The following is an 18,345-nucleotide window of genomic DNA, read 5'->3' on the forward strand; positions in this document are numbered from 1 at the left end:
AGCAGCAAACTGCTTCAAAAAAAGCCAGTTTATTTTACCAGATATATTCAGAAACTGTGCCTGCAACTTATTGGTGGATACAGGACATCAGCCCACCGCCACCCACAAAAGGAACCCTGCCCTCAATGGATGACCCCAGGCAATCATTTTCCAGAGATTCCCCCTGGGACATCGTCTAATCATATCTGTGTTGTGTGCATGGAAAAGCACTCCAGGTACAACAAGCAAAATCCTGGAGTGTCTTACAAAGACAACCCATGCAAGAAGGTGAAGAGCAACATCTGGTGCTCACTTTGCAAGAAGTACCTCTGCGTGAAACAAGGCTCATCCTGCTGGGTGGATTGGCACACAAAGGTGGAATATTGGCGCTAGATGAAAGGTAGACCTATTTTCTACGATGTCTCCAAGTTCCATCTTATTCTAACCACTTGTTTGCATGTAACTAACATTTTTCTGTATCATGTTGATTTTTTCTCTTTAATGCTCAGGAGCCCAGGTATAGGGGACAGTTAGGTTCAGGGCCTCAAGTCTGGTAGGGTTAATATGCAGTCTGCTTCTCTATCAACTGAGGTACTTAGCAAGCCTTTTACTTTCTTCTCTCCAACCCCTGTATTTCTTTACCCATGCATGACAGAAACATCTGTTAAAACCTCTCTTATATATTTACTTTTTAAGGTTTTGCACTTATAAAAGCTGGTTATATGTTACTACTAGTGAATTCTTGGCTTACTTCTAATATTTTTAATCATTTGGTTAAATAATCACAGATTTTCGTGATCCTACCTCATTCTCTTGTCATTCAAGAGTCTCTATATAATTTACTATTTTGTTGTTTGTGTGTGTGTGTTTTTAAATATGTTCTGTATGAAGATTGAGAAGAAAAAAACACTTTCCTGCCCTAGATGGCATTATCAGCCTTTTTTTTTCCCCACTGCTTTTTTCCTTTGGCATAAGTTAGCACACCTAACAAAAGAACATTATTCTGTAGCTGACAGAAGTGTTTTATGGACATCCTTCTTCCCTAGATCTGGTAGCTCCCCATTTTAAATAAATGGGGATATTTCCCCAGACAAGAAAACACTCATTGTTACATGGCACTCTTCTAATTCTCCTATGAATATCTATATATATAAAAGGCTAATACGCAAAGGGTCCCCTCGGGAGTTCAACCTGGAGACTGGGAGTTTGATCGCTCACTATGACATGTGCTGACCACCAGGGGGTTGTGCAGAATGAAGGAAGGCCCCGGGCCAGCAGCCGGAAGGCCCTGATCAGCCATGCATGAATTTGGTGCACAAGGCCTACCCATGCATGAATTTGGTGTACCGGAACTCTAGTATACAATAATGAGACCACTTCCCTCTCCTGAACCACTTTCCATAGTGTCTACTAATGCTTACATCAGCACACCTCTCTATGTATAAGAGAGCTAGGGGTGGAGTTGATGGTGGACAATGTGTGCACTAATTGCAAGCATTCCACAGTAAACTTTCCCTTATGCCCACATTTTCTGTTTATGCCCATGACCTGACAAAGATAAATCACCTTTACTTAAAACACAGCAAAAGTGTACATTTAAATATTCTGCTCTCACTATGTTTAATGGCCTATGATACAAATAATTATGAAGCCTGACAGCAGATAGTTTTCATTCTATAAATCAAATACATAATAGCTGCTGCAGGATTTCAGAGAGAAAATGCTAAAGGTTAGCAGAGAAATCATTTGACAATTTTTGAAATTTGCCTTCTTTAACTCAGAGATATTTTGCATTGTCAACTCGGCCTGGTTTCTGTTTTTCAACCACGAAGCAAATTCAAAGGAATTGGTCCTTTGGAGAAAGTCAAGATCAAGTCACCTGTAAAGAGTACTTTTCTTCACATTTGACATAAGCTATTGGGCTATTGATAAGGAGTCAGAACACCCAAGTATTTGTTCAGAAGTTATAATTGTATATTTTGGGGCATATATTTTTGCATATCTAACATTAAAGGCCATTATTTGTGTTGATGAACTTAAAAATATAAGTCAAACAATTACCCTGGAAGAATATGAATGCAAATAATCACTGAAAATGTCAAGTTAGATTTGATTAGTTCATTTTATAACTAGAGATAAGTAAGAGAAACAAATCTGACCTTACCAGGGTCAGGCCACTTTTTACACATTATTGCTTTTAACTCAGAATTTCTTCAACTTTACATCAGGGGTAGAGTAGAAATATTGGGGTTATGTGCCTCTATTTCTTATTCATTTTTAAAATCTAAGATGTTATGCTAAATATATCCATTCATTCATTCTGATTTAAGTGTTGATTTAATCAGCTAAGGACTGAGTATACAATGGCAAACAACAAAAACAACTTACGCTTTAGTTAAGGGAGATCTTAGATATACTGGAACAAACAGATATGTAATTAAAATTATTAAAATACTTTGAAACAATAATGAAAAATAAAATGCCATCAGAGAAAAGCATGGGGTAATATATTTCAATTTGGGTCAAAGATAGTTTATCTTTGAGGCTTTAGAAATGTGCAAATGATGCAGATGAAGCACATCTGAAAGGATAGACTGGACAGAGCTTTTGAGAACAAAACAAAGTCATACCTGTCTAGACAAAGTAAAAGGCAGAAAGGGAAACCTGAGATTCTGTTGAAATAGAGAGAGGTCAGGTAATACCTTATATGCCATGTACTGATAGAGAATATTTAATACAACTTTACCTCTAAAATAAGTTAATTATTTATAAACTCATAAATTTAGTCTCCTCTTGCTTCATTTAAACACTCTGTGCCAGCCTCAGATTGTCTTTTGGAAGCTCAAGATTCCTGGGCATGTTTCCTAAAAGCCTGTATTTCCCAATCAGTAGCCCATTTGCCAAGGCCTCTCCTGGTTTCTGCATTCAGTCTACCTCAAATTAGACTTGGCCTATCTCATCTCCTTTGAATTCTGAGGAAGAGTTAATTAGCTGAAGTAATATATACAAAAATGAATGCAATTAATGATAACCAATAAACAACAGATAAAACAATATATTGCTCATCCACTGAATAGTTCCATTTAGTTATGCTTTTAAAGTCACTCACATAAAGAAATGAGAATTGTGATATTTCAACAAACTGTCAAGAGAAATGAAGGTGATATCGTGACTCAGAAAAGTTTGACCTTATCAAATTGTATCTGCGGTCACCTTCTATCCCTAAATGTAAGTGTGTGACCAGTGACATTTCAGCAAAGCACATTTTAAGCAAAATAAAAAGCCTAAATAACACTTCTTCCAGAAACAGGATTCCAATAAATGTTTTAGACCTAGGGAGTAGGAACATATGCCTTTTAGTTTTATTTTTTCTCCAAGGCAAATATATTAAATTATGTACAAAGTAAAATAATAAAGTATTTGAACTGTTTAAAATTGCTTAGGACACAGGATGCAAATTAGAAAAAAAAATCTTCCTCAATATGCAATGCCCCTAAAAGTTGCCTGGTGTGTAGTTAGTATGAGAAAAGATGATTAGGTTTCAACGCTCATGAGATCCCAAAATATATTAATGGGAATTCTTAGCACTATTAATGTTTTAAAAAGTAAATAGACATTTACTTTATGATTTATTGAAGTAATACAACCATCAGAGAGGAACTCCTTTGTTGTTCCAAAAACAAACATACAGGGTATCCTCCAAAACTGTACATACATTTTAAAGGCAGTGTTTATTAAGATACATTTTATTTTTAAAATGTAATAGAATCTATAGCCATCAGTTGTTAAAATGTACATACATTTTGGGGGGACATCCTATATTTACGTATTTCTCTAGCAATGTTTTCCTTCCATTCTGGACATGAATCTCATTTCTCTTATCTTTTCAAGTATTTTTCTCAGTCATTTATCCCTCTGTTGCATTATTAATTTTTCCTTCTATATGGCCACCTCTGTCCTCCATATCTCTTTTTAACAAATTCCTCCAATTTCTCATGTCTCATTGATGCTGCAATCCAGTCTGAATGAAGTCTTCCCCATGCCACTGAAACTGCTCTGCTTATGAAAAACTCTTAACAAAGTGGGCATAGAGGGTACATACTTCAATATAATAAAGCCATCTATGACAAGCTCACAGCTAACATATTCAGTTAAAAGCTAAAGCTTTTTTGCTAAGATAAGGAATAAGACAAAGATGCCCACTCTCTCTACTTTTTAAACACAGTAATGGGACTCCTGACCTGAGCACTTAGGTAAGGAAAAACATAAAGGCATTCAAATTAAAAAGAAAGAACTACAGCTGTCAATATTTGCAGATGAAATATTATGTAGAACACTCTAAAGACTTCACACACAAAACAAACAAACCTGGAGTAATAAATTCAGTATAGTTGCAGAACATAATTCAATATACAAACATCTGTTGCATTTCTATACATTAATCACAAATTAAGAGAAAGAGAAATTAAGAAGTCAATACTATTTATAATTGCATAAAAAAGAGTAAGATACCTAGGAATAGATTTAACCAAGGAAGTGAAAGACATACACTGAAAACTATAAGATACTGATTAAGGAAATTGAAGACACAAATAAATGGAAAGATACTCTATGCCCATGTATAAATTAATGTAGTAAAAGTGTCCACACTACCCAAAGCAATCTACAGATTCAAAACAATCACTATCAAAATTCCAATGGCATGTTTCACAGAACTAGAATAAAGAGAATACATTCATAAGACAGGCAACACTTTGCCTTATTTTCCTTACCAATTAAAAAAGAAAAAACTTCTGGCCCTTTTTGGGTGCTATTTTATTCTTCTTTTCATCTATATATATAAAAACCAAGTGACCAGAACACCAGAACGACCGGAACAACTGGTTGATTTGATGCGCACCACGGCCCTGATCAGCCCCCTCACCAGCAGCCTCTCCCCAAAGCCGGCCAGGCCCCAATCAGGGCAGGCAAGCTGGACCCCAAACAAGCACGAATTCGTGCACCAGGTCTCTAGTTTAAAAATAATTGTCTTATTGATTTGTGCTTTTGCCTGAAGAGCTATATTGTTTGATAATCCTATGAGAACATAACTTCACATTCATACTACACACCTGATATTAGACTATCACGCTAGCATTATGTTCAAAATACATCCACTGCCTTCACTGCCACCACCTTGCTCTGAGCAGAGGCCAACCTTCCCTGAATTATAATAGGAACTCCTAACAAATCATCCTGATCTGACCTTTCCTTGGCAGCCAGAATAATTATTTTCAAACAAAAGGCCGATCAAGTCACTTCCCTGTTTAAAATTCTCCAATACTTCTCTTTTCAATCAGAGTCAATGTCAGCGACCCTGTGGTGACATCCAAGGTCTCCCCTGATATAGCTGCACAGTTACCTCTCTGATTCCTCTCTTACTACTGGCCATGCCACTTATTCTATTCTAGCCACGCTGGCCTCTTTGATGTTCCTTGAATATGACAGACAAGTTCTGACCTTATGTCCCTGTATGGATTGACAGGTCCTTCTGTCTAGAACACTCTTCTCTTAGTGAACCAACTCCCTCCCCTCCTTCATCCTGGGCGCTGGCCATTAGAGGTACCACTGTAGGGAAAGGGCAGATGGCTGAAAAAGCCTTACCCCTGAGACCCAGGCAATTAAGACTCTGGCTGTGCTCCCTACCCTCATGACCTCCTCCCAGCAGGCTAGTAAGCACTAAGTACAACGCTAGACCACTGGTGAGGGGAACGGAAGTAGAGAGCATTGTCTTCCCATATGTAGGTGCATCAGGATGGCCTGAAGCCAGGGCTGGAAAAGGAACACTGAGCAAACCTCTCTGACACACCAACCCCCATCATACACACAGGAAAACTCTATTGGAAACATCTCAAGGAAAGAGACTTCTTTTTCTTGCCCCTGCTGCTAATGGTCTTCACCTGTGCCTTGGGGAAGACAAGGTACCTTAAGAGTCCACATGGGACTTCAGCATGTCCCCCACTGGGCTGGTCCCCTCTCCCAGGCCTGTGTACTCTGGGAAGCTTCCTTCTGCCTCCAATCTTTTTCCTGAATCCTCAGTAAGGACTATAGACTATAATTGGGTGTAAACTCCCCTTTTATTCTTTCCATCAAGGGGTTTATACTCTTCTGTTAGATCACATTGTCTTTAGAAATTTGTCAAAAGTTTTAGCTGAGTTTTCCCCCATGTACTACAGCCATGCCCTTCCTATTTGCCCTACCTGGTTAGCCAGTGCTGAAGTCCTGCTTCTCTTTGAAGCTACTTATCTTTCTTTTAATCGCAGATTAGTTGTTTGCTCTGCACCACCTCTCCAAAGGGTTCAACAAAAATAATGACTTGGCAGATTAGTTCTCTTTTTCTTGTGGTCAGGGTGAGGGCAAAGCTCTTTCCAGCTCACTATAAACTGGGGTGAACAGAATTCCCCTGGGTATAGTCCATGGTATAATTCTTGAATCCTCCCCATAAGCAAAGTACCACATTCCTTTAGTGTTAAGTGGGTTTGACTTTTTTATGCAAATTTATGAAAAATAGAACATGTACTCAGTTTGATAAGTCACTTCAATATTAGTAACTGTTTTTTTGAGAGTGAGAGAGTTTTGTAAAAATTTTCTAGTGAGTCCCTAAAGGAAATTTTGAGTTTAGCCACTGTGGATCAACCATTTCTTATTTTTTATTCTATTCTATTGATTTTCCTCTTTTCCAGCACTGAAGCATTTTTTATTCCCCAGTTTTACACTCTAAGCAGACTTGAGTTCTCTTCTAGTCTGACCTTGAATCACTCAAGGGATCCATAAACTCCCTTAAACAAACAAACAACAAACAAACACTAGAAAAGATGACCTGGCATATTTCAGTAGGATACAGGTGTGCATGTAGAATATAAATTTTTTAAGTAGAAAATAAAATGCAGTATAGTTGTAATGGTTTATATTCTGGAAAACTATGTCCCTGCATTCTTGGAATTTTGTTCACCCTCTTTTCACGTTTATTGCATTTAAGATTCAAACAGGCTCACGTTACAAAGGAGAGCTATTCTGTACTTTTTTATATCAAACTTTATGCTCCTGCTTCGTAAGAGGACATAAACTGCTAAAATGCTTTTGCTTCCATGGTTTCTATTAGGCTCCTCTTTCTTTTCTGTCTACAATGTTCACAGTAAAAACAAAAAGGTGAAATCTGTCAGATTTTCAAGGATGAATAGGGCAAAGTTAGGGTTACAGCAGCCTAATACAGTCATGTCTTTTTCTACTTCAACTATTTTTCTAAAAGTAATTGTCCCTATTCACACATTTCACAAGAATGGTGCCCCAAAAGATAGTTTTATTTACAAAATAAGAATAAAGGGGAAAAAAAGTTCTCAATAGGAGGGTTGTGCATATGTCATGAGAAAAACCATTTAACTGAATGTCTGCCATGGTAAAAGTTTGAGGGAAGTTGTAAATTTCTGAAGGTTGTCTTTGGCTGTGATGCCTTGAGATAATTTTTGTTGTTGTTAATCCTCACCCAAGAATCTTTTACCATTGCTTTTAGATAGAGTGAAAGGGAAGGAGAGAAAGAGAAACATGGATGTGAGAGAGACACATTGATTGGTTGCCTCCCACACTGCCCTGACTGTGGCTGTGGAACAACACTGCAACCCAGGTATGTGTCCTTGACTGGATTTTGAACCCAAGACCTTTTGATGCTTGGGATGAAACTCTAACCACTGACCTACATTGGCCAGGGCTCAAGATTATTCATGTATTACAGTCCAAGGCAATGAGGTTGTCTGAGAATTTAAATCTGGCAGCATGTTCAAAGGACTAGTGAATCACTTTAAGCTTGCTTGGAGTGGACTGCAATTGCAGAGGTGCTATAGAAAGAAGGCAGCTGCTCTGCTGCCCAGATGTCAGATGTGAGGCAGTGGTCCGCCCCAGGGGGCAGCGCTGTGATCAAATCAGCTCCTTTGGGAGAAAACGGAGCTTAGGTCCAGGTTGTCCTCATTAGTTCTTTTTACATGCCCACCCTTTTTTACAGTCTCACTTCTGAAGCCTACCGTGCCAGATTTGGTTTTATCTGTTTACTAGCAGCCCGTTTGCACGAAGATTCGTGCAATAGACCTTCATTCACCTGGCTGCCTGCACCAGTTTTCTGCCGGCACCGGGGACCTGGGCCTTGGTTGTGGCCACCTCCTTCTGCCTTCTTTCAGGGTTGGGGCTTGGCCCCAGGCGGTGGCCTTGGGCTCGACTGTACCCCAGCCTCCCTGCTATGGATCGCAGGAGCCGACCTCCGGTGGTTGCCTGCGATCCGTGCAGGCTCCCCGCTGGTGCCCAAGACCGGCAAAGCCTCCACTCGAGGCTTTCCGGGCCTTGGCTCGGCCGCACCCAGCGTCCCTGCGACGGTTTTCTGGTGGGCGTGGCTGGTGGGTGTAGCGAAGGTACGGTCAATTTGCATATTATTCTATTATTAGGTAGGATTTCCTCATTTTCAACATTTGGGATTACTGACCCCGAGACATACCCACCTATCTAAATGATGTTGTCATGGTTCAGTACCACAATTTGGAGAAACCAAAAAAGAGCCTAATGTAAAATTATACTAGGACCAGAAACAAATTAACTTTGCTTCAAGGAGAATGAGTGTATGTAATATACATATATGCACACATTATGTACATATATATTAAAATATGTTTTGTAAAGCATACATACTGTATATAGAATAGATAAATATACAGCATTATGAAATATAGAGTATAAATATATTTTACTATGTATACAATATATAATTTCTTATGTAAACAATTTATTTTATATATATTATACAGTTCTATCTATCAATTTATCTAAGTTGTTCTATCAAACTAATTTTGCAAACCATTGAGCCAAATATCTTTCTGAATACATGGTATTTTCTCTATGTGGTACTCTTACAGATAATTTTCATTACCTTTCCAATTGGGTTTATTCCAACAATTTGCTAGGCTGATATACATTAACTGGCATATGAAATAAAAGATGATCTAACAAAAATAATTCTGAGAAGAATGACAACAATTTGCCACACAGTAGACAATATATAACCTTATGTTACATCTCAATTATCAGAATCATAACTGATGTATATGAAGAATATGCCATGTAATTGTAGAGAGAAACATATCAAGATTTTGACAAGGAAAACATCAAGCTCTCTTAAAAGCAAAATGTAAACCCTGTGGGTTTATTTATAGTTTTAAAAACCTCCATTTAAGTTCACTAATCACTGTTAGGTTCCAGTTGTACAATGATTAATGTTTTTTCCTTGCTCTCAAAGAGCACATATTCTGATGGGAAAAAACTGACATTAAAACATAATTACAATCCTATTTCAAAAGCAATACAGAAAAGGGTCAGAGAGAATACATTTACTAACTCAGAAAGTCAAGAAAAAATGTACAGAAGGGCTATGCTTGTGGTAAGAGGGTGAAATGGGATTTAGAAGTCACCAGTCAGAAGAAGCAGAAAAGATAATTACAAATAGATGCATGAGGTTTGAAAGAGCAAGGCTTGAATGTTTAAAAACCTGGTAGGTCACGGGACTGCAGCAGAGAGCAGATGAAGTTGGAGGAACATGCGAAAACCTCCAGTAGTGATAAATCACAGTGGTGACGTTAGGCATCCTTGTTACTAATGCTAAAGTTTATATATGTAAACTTTGTTTTATATTGTCTGATGTGGCTTTCATTAGAGAACCTATACCAAGTAAGGAAATCACTTTTTAATCTTAAGTTGCTAAACATTTTTGTCTTTAGAAATGTTACCAAATTCTCTGTCACCATCTATCAAGATGATTATATATGATCATATAAATTTTCTCCACCTTACTCTTTTATTTTGGACTATATTAATACATATGTATAGATTATTGAGGTCATCCTTATTACATTCCTGACATAAATATGTATTAATTTATAATTTAAAATATGTACAGTTACATGTACTAATATTTTTGGGACTTTTCATCAATGTTCATAAAGTCAAATTTATTTAAACTTTTTCCTTTTCCACCTATTTTGTCTGATTCTGGAAAAAAAGGAAGACAATTTGGAAGCAGATACATCATCCCTAGCAGCTCTGGCAGATACCATGTGGATCAGAGAAGTTCTCAGGTAAGACCTCTCTAAATTCCTGATTCACAAAATCACATGCAGAATGAAATGGTTGTTTAAAGCCATTAAGTCTTGGGGTGATTTGTTATATAACAATATAGAGCTAAGCACCAATTCACTTCTACAAAGCTTTATGTTCTTAACAAGTAAATGGACTTACCTCAAGTTTCTGTGATCCTGTAGCACCAGTCCATAGTCCATCCTGCAATGCTGGCATCATATAAATCATGGGGGTAGGATTTTTTACTAGCTTTCAAATTTTTTTCTATATTATGGATATTTTGTGTTTCAACTCTATTCTGAGTTATTATTGAAATATAAACTCACTGTTTTCAAATTAACATACAGAAAATAATACATTGCAAAAATATAGTATAAAGTACTTACAATTTGTTTGCTTCTTTAATTTTCATCCACAAATAAGGAATTTCCTTTATGTTTGTTGTGGGGCCACAGGCATTTCTGTCTTCCTTTTTGATGAGTGAAATAAGGACAGAGACCTAAGAAAGCCAAAAGAAGTGAATAGATGACTTTACTTAAGGAAATGCAGATTACTTCCTATCTACCTTATCCCTCCTTCCCCCCGCCCCCAATTTATTTTCAGTTATGATTTTTCTTAGAAATGATTCAACTCTAGATCTGCTTCTTTGGTCAAAGTCAGCTTTACATACCCCACAATTTTTGAATTGATGTCTGAATAATGTATAAATTATATTTGACATAATGCATGTATAAATTATTATTTTACTGGGTTTTTCATCTTTGAAAAGAAGTGATTGAGAATTATGTATATGTGGCATTTCCATTTCAGAGATAATGTCATGTTTATGGCAGGACCAGGTTTTAAGCATATTTAACAAATGCAACCTTTCTATTCCTCTCTCCACTAGGTAAATACATCACAATATAAAATATCAACCTCCAAGTTAAAATTACACAAATACAGGGTGGGGCAAAAGTAGGTTTACAGTTGTGAGTACATGAAACAAAGTTTATTCTTGTATTATTTTCCATATGAACAACTGTAAATCTACTTTTTCTCTACCCTATATTAAGTGAATATAATATTTGAGAGAAAAAAATTCATACTTTGTGGAATGGTTTTATTTTTGGATGTTATTTCATTTCTTTATTTGTTTCCAGATAAGTTATTTTGTATACTGTGACTGTGGTGGGTACATAATATTTTCTGACCCAAATATACCCACTTTGAATAAATATATTTCAAAGTGAAAACAAGTCCCTCTGTGAAGGTACAATAAAAAATTCAGGCCCAAACCAGTTTGGCTCAGTGGATAGAGCATCAGCCTGCGGACTGAAAGGTCCCAGGTTCGATTCCGGTCAAGGGCATGTACCTTGGTTGCGGGCACATCCCCAGTAGGGAGTGTGCAGGAGGCAGCTGATTGATGTTTCTCTCTCATCGATGTTTCTGGCTCTCTATCCCTCTCCCTTCCTCTCTGTAAAAAATCAATAAAATATATTTAAAAAAAAATTCAGGAACATTTGGAAACCACTGTCTGCCAAGTTGTCCAGGTTTCAGATGTCATCACTGGCTCCTCCCTATTTTTCGTTCAGTGTCAGAGATTATTATTAACTACAATATATCCTTTCAATATACTAGAAAAGAAAAAGGCTAAGACCAACAGGTTTATGTAGTTTGAATACTTATTAATAGATATTTCCTATTATGCATTAACTGATCCATAAACAAACACAATTCATTAGCTCCTGGAAGCAAAACGCAAGAAAGCAAGGGTGGGGCTTCCTCAGGGACTAGGAAGCTGCGGGGACTCTGTCTGCCTCTCATCCCTCTTCCCATCAACATGGAATTTTTGGTTTCTCTTACTGTAGATGTCTTTTTTCCCCCTGGCAGAGAACAGCTTCACTGGGAACTCTGCATTTGCATTTTTAGGGTGTCAGCATCACTGGGAGAAAGGAATCTACACACTCTTCATAAGGCCAGCTGGAAACAACAGAGGAATGATACTGAGTGATCCAATTTGACCCTGAATCAGGGTGAGAAAGCATCAAAATTGATGGAGTATGTGTTGAGGTCAATGGAGCTCATGAGGGTTTGTGATCCTGGCTGGAGTGCAAAACCCATCTCTCTGGAAAAGGCACAGGATCATTGTTATAGACTAAGCAGAGCGTCCCCCCACATTCACTTGTTGAAGTTCTAACACACAGTACCTCAGAACGTGACTATGTGGAGATAGGGTCTTTAAAGAGTGAAGTTAAAATGAGGTCACTAGGGTGGTCCCCAATCCAATATGACAGGAGTCTTTATAAGCTGAGGAAACTAGGACCCAGATATGCACAAAGAGAAGACCCTGTGAAGACACAGGGAGAAGATGACCAGTAGAGGGGCTTCAGAAGGAACCAATGTCTCAACACTTTGATTTTGGACTTGTAGCCTCCAACTGAGGAAATGAATTTCTACTGTAAAACCACCCAATCTGTGGGGCTTTGTTAGAATAGTCCTACCAAACTCATTCAGTCATTCAAAGAAGAGAATCTGCTTCTACTACCAACCAACCCTCCTTCTTTAATACTAAGAAACATGAGTGGTTATTTCAATGGGCATCATAAGACTATTCAACTAATATATGTCTGGATGAAGGTACAGATGATTATAAGAGTTTCTTTGATCTTGTATCTAACTCTAAGAAATGATAGCAATGGAACCACTAAACATTGCAGGATCTCCTCATTCTCTACTGTTTGCACATTTACATGTATATGTATTTTCTGTTCATTTTTACTCATAAAATATTTATTATGTTTAATAAAACATTTGGTAATTAATAATTTAGCACAAAAAATGACACATTCCTGTCATCATACCTCAGAGGATGTTTAGTGATCAGTGAAAATCTAAGGAACTTATTCAGTAGTTTTTCCTCACACCATTTAAGCCTTTTCTTGTACTCTGCTCATGCATATTCAATGTCCATGTCTCTTCATTCTAATAAAAAAACACACAAAAAGAAATATATGTACATATATAAATTATATGAATGGAGTGCAAATATAAAATATATTTTAAGGATAAGTATCTTCTTTACTTAGCCAAGACACCAAATGATGAGTAAAAAAACCTTTAAATTACATTGGAGTAAAAAAACAAAACAAAAACACACTATATATTTTTCTTGGTGTTTCAAGAAAGATATATCACTCAATAAAAATTTGTCTTACAGGCATATAAATGTAAATCTTTTTTTCTTTCACTGTTGTAATAAATGTACGTGGATTATTAAAACTTCTGCAAGAAATGTTTGCAATATAATTTTATCCCTCATGAGCTGAAAACGATGATCTTTATGGGAGAAAAATGCTAAACTCTATCTATAAGTAGGGAAAATAAGATTTCCCCCCTGTTGACTTTGTGTATCCAAAATCCTATATAGATATTGAAACTGTGAAAAAAAAAACCCAACAATTTTCAAATGGCATCAAGAGCAAAAAAAAAAAAAAAAAAAAATGCTCCTTGCAAAACATATTTAAGAATTACACCCTGAAAAAAAAAATCCCATTTACCATTGCAACAACAAAAAAAATAAGATACTTAGGAATAAAGTTAACCAAAAAAGCAAAAGACCTATACTTGGAAAACCAGAGGACATTGAAAAAAAGAGATAGAAGAAGATATAAACAAGTGGAAGAATACCAGTATACCATGTTCATGGATTGATAGACTCAACATCATTAAACTGTCCATACTACTCAAGGCAATCTACATATTTAATGTAATCCCTATTAAAATACCAAGGGCATATTTCACAGAGCTAGAACAAATACTCCAAAAATTCATATGGAATCAAAAAAGACCCTGATTAGCTGCAGCAATTTTGAGAAAGAAAAAAGTTGGAGGAATCACAATACCAAATTTCAAGTTATACTACAAAGCCACCATAATCAAAACAGCCTGGTACTGGCACAAGAATAGGCATATAGATCAATGGAAAAGAACAGAGAACCCAGAAATTGACCCAAGCCATTATGCTTAATTAATATTTGACAAAGGAGGCAAGAGCATACAATGGAGTCAAGAGCTTCTCTTCAATAAATGTTGTTGGGAAAATTGAACAGATACATGCAAAAAAATGAAACTAGACCACCAACTTACACTATACATAAGAATAAACTCAAAATGGATAAAAGACTTAAGTCATGAAACCATAAAAATCCCAGAAGAAACCATAGGCGACAAAATCTCAGACATCTCTCATAACAATATGCTTACAGATACATCTCCTAAGGTAAAGGAAACTAAGGAGAAAATAAACAAATGGGACTACATAAAAATAAAAAGCTTTTGCACAGCAAAAGAAACCATCAACAAAATGTAAAGAGAGCCCACTGTATGGGAGAACATATTTGGCAATCATACATCTGATAAAGGGTTAATATCCAAAAAAATATAAAGAACTCATACAACTTAACAAAAGGAAGACAAACAATCCAATTAAAAAATGGGCAAAGGACCTGAATAGAAACTTCTCCAAAGAGAACATACAGATGGCCAAGAGACTTATGAAAAAATGCTCGAAGTCACTAATCATCCAAGAGATGCAAATCAAAACGACAATGAGTTACCATCTCACACTGTCAGAATGGCTTCCATCAACAAATCAATAGATGACAAGTGCTGGCGAGGATGTGGATAAAGGAAACCCTAATACACTGCTGTTGGGAATGCAGACTGGTGCAACCATTATGGAAAACAGTATGAGTTTCCTCAAAAAAGTAAATATGGAACTGCCATTTGACCCAGATCCCACTTCTAGGAATATATCCTAAGAAATCTGAAGCACCAATCAGAAATAATGTATGTACTCCTATGTTCATAGCAACACAATTTACAATAGCTAAGATCTAGAAACAGCCCAAATGCCCATCAGTAGATGAGTGGATAAAATGAGTGGATTAAAAAGCTGTGGTACATTTAAACCATGGGATATTATGCATCAGTAAAAAAGAAGAATCTCTTACCCTTTGAGACAGGATGGAGATACCCTGAAGAGTATCATGTAAGTGTAATAAGTCAGTCAGAGAAAGACAAGTATCACATGATCACACTCATATGTGGAATCTAAGTAACAAAATAAACTGATGAACAGAGTGGATCCAGAGACATGGAAGCATGGAGTAGAATGTGGAATTTCAGAGGGAAGGCAGGGGAGAGTGGGTGGATGTGAGGTAATCAACCAAAGCCTTGTATGCATATATGCATAACCCATGGACACATAGAGCACTGATGCCCTGAGGTGGTGGAGGAAGGAGAACATGAGGGGGACTCACGGGGGTCAATGAGTGAAAAAGGGGACATATGTAATACTTTCAACAACAATAAAGGATTATTAAAAAAAAAAATGTCAACCCTGGCCAGGTAACTCAATTAGTTAGAGCATTGTTCTGATGTGTCAGGGTTGTGGGTTCAATCCCTGATCAGGGCACATGCAGAAGTAACCAATGAATGCATAAACAAAGTGGAACAACAAATTAATCTCTCTCTCTCTCTCTCTCTTTAAAAACAAAGAATTTCAATTAAAATAATTTCTACTCAACACATTCCTACTCATAAACAAGTTATTTAAGCTGAGTCTATTTAACTTTGCTCTGTTACAACAATTTTAGGATAGGTGAGTATAATAAAGTTCTTTTGTTTCATTGAAGAATAAGGATTCCTTTATGTTTCTTAAAAGTCTTCATATATGTCAATTCATTTGTATATACTTGGTGCTATTTTTATATCCTAATAAACTCACAAAAATAATTATCAGAATTTAAAATTATGTTTTTCTGCTCTAGGAACACATAAACATGGATATGTGTATACATATTTGGCAGGCATATAGAGTCCAATTCATAAATGATCAATCAAGTCACATTATATTTTTAATGATTATTTTCCTTTTAAAAGAGTCAATATAAATTTAGAGAACATAAGATGACCTGCCCAATATGTATTTTATATTCATACTGATATCATTTTAAATAATAAAGATACTTTCATTGTTCCTAGATGGGATGATAGGAAAATATACTTATTGTTATTCTCACTACACTAAGTATCAGGGGAAATAAGTGGTAGCATTTTATTGACTGACATTCCCCACTCCCCTTTTGTTTTTAAATTAGACTGACCTGGCACAGAGCCAGGCTGAGGGACTTAGTTTTGAAAGGCAGTAAGCACCCAAAGGGAAATTATTGATCAGAACTTGGAGACAAAGTAGAAAAGAAGCTTTGTGTTATCCTTTTTAAAGGCCATTGGATATTAATCTACATCAGTCTGCCTCTAGACAGGGAAGGTAGGACAAATTAAATCAGAATTTTAAGCTCCAATTTGATCTGTTTGTATAGATAAAACCTCAAAGGTTTATCATGCCTAATATACCACCTTAAGCAATTTGTTTCCTTATCATCTTTCCTTTGACATTTTATTATGGGACAGACCAAGAAACAACACAGATTTCCCTTGGAGAGTTTAATCCACATGTGGTATCTTTTAGAAGGCATTCCTGATAGGAATAGCAATCAGAATATGAAATCATTCACTTTTAATAACATCTCCAAATATCACATGATTTACTTACACACAAATTAAAGTTGTGGAAGGAATATGTCAAAGTGGCTTCAATATTGATATAGCTGAATTCCTGCCCAAGCGCTGGAGAGCAATCTAGTGACCCGAGACATGCTCTCAGCTTTGTTTTCAGCACATGGACTGGCATCTGCAAGCCCCTGGGAAACTGTCCACAGTACAGTAGTTTATGTGCCCTTTCCCACCAGGGACTAATTAAGTAATAGGAACTTACCGAAGGAAACTCCCCTGGGAAAGTTTAGGAAGATTAAACACAGTGAGGCACAACTACCTTATTGCCCATTTCTTCTAGTAAGTAGCTTCATGATAGCAGAAAATGCAATCCCTTTATTTCATTATGTGGTTATGGCAAGTGTTTCAAATGTTTCCTATTACCAGCCAACGTTCTCTGCACTTCAAACACATTTTTAACTAAAAAATGTGAATTTTGAACCACTTTCATTTCATAGCACAGATTCCTCTATCCTTTATCTCATCCTGCCCCACATTTGACAAAATTCAACATGTTTAACTGTAGAAATGCTTTAAGAATGGGGGATAAGAGAAACATACCTCAACATAATAAAGGCCATATATGACCAGCCCACAGCTAACATTGTACTCAGCTATGAATGGTTAACCTTTTGCACTCGGATGTCGAGTGTGACTCGACACGGTTAGCATTAGAATAAAGGAATCGAGAAAAAAAGCAAGCGAGTGCAAAGTTAAAAGTTTTTTCTTTAAGATCAGGGACAAGATAATGGTGACCATTTCACTACTCCTATTCAATACAGGAATGGAATTTCTAACCAGATTAATCAGGCAGGAAAAATAAATGAAAGGCATTCAAATTGGAAAGAAGGAAATAAATTATCTTTGTTCCACTAAAAGATTCCACCAAAAAGCAGTTAGAACCAATCAAAAAATTCAGTAAAGTTGCAAGATATACATACCATCAATATACAGAAATCAGTTGTGTTTCTGTACACTAACAACAAAATATCTTAAAAAATAGAAAAATATTCCTATTTTTTATAACATCCTAAATAATAAAATACTTAAGAATAAATTAAACCAAAGAGATGAAAGTTCTGTACAATGAAAACTAAAATAATTTGATGAAAGAAATTAAGGGACACACAAATGTAAGGATACCCTGTGTTCATAAATTGGAAATATTATTATTTAAAAATTGTAATGCCCAGTGTTCAGAATCCCCAAAAAACCCCCAGGAAGGAGCCAAGACCCGCTGTAACTGCAAGAGAACCTTTATTCTTGCGAGCTCTCATCTCCAGCGCTCACCGGGGACCAAGAGAGCTTCTCTCGCCAACACAAAGGCTTTAAGGGGGTCTCAAGCAGTGGGCAGGGAGAGTGTTTATGATTGGTCAGGGGTAGGGTGAGGGGTCCAGTTACACAAAGGCACACTGGGCAGCTTGTTTAAGGTGGACTGAGTCCACCTCTCTACATTCCTATTGGCAGGTTCATGCAATTGTTACATTCTCGCGGTTTTCTAAGAAAAAGGAGTCATATACATAGTTACACAGGGTGGAGGGTACAGTACATTTTGTGCTGTCCTGCTCTTCCCTTTCATTCCCCCCTTGTCTTGGGACACCCGGCTCAATCATGAGACGG

The 18,345-nt window shown here is 36.7% G+C and overlaps 1 long non-coding RNA gene across 1 annotated transcript in view; it reads right to left on the bottom strand.

The window, feature by feature from the left end:
* LOC129148835 (uncharacterized) overlaps positions 1-13,002 on the bottom strand; it is a 68,534-nt gene extending 55,532 nt beyond the window's left edge. The window contains exons 1-2 of the long non-coding RNA XR_008555807.1: positions 12,972-13,002; positions 10,515-10,627 (exon numbers count right to left, since the gene is read on the bottom strand). This is a non-coding gene — a long non-coding RNA (uncharacterized LOC129148835). The remainder of the gene's footprint in view (positions 1-10,514; positions 10,628-12,971) is intronic.
* Positions 13,003-18,345: the final 5,343 nt, after the last annotated feature.

The sequence above is a fragment of the Eptesicus fuscus genome, chromosome 4 (genome assembly GCF_027574615.1).
Source record: "Eptesicus fuscus isolate TK198812 chromosome 4, DD_ASM_mEF_20220401, whole genome shotgun sequence".
In the NCBI taxonomy this organism is placed as follows: Eukaryota; Metazoa; Chordata; class Mammalia; order Chiroptera; family Vespertilionidae; genus Eptesicus; species Eptesicus fuscus.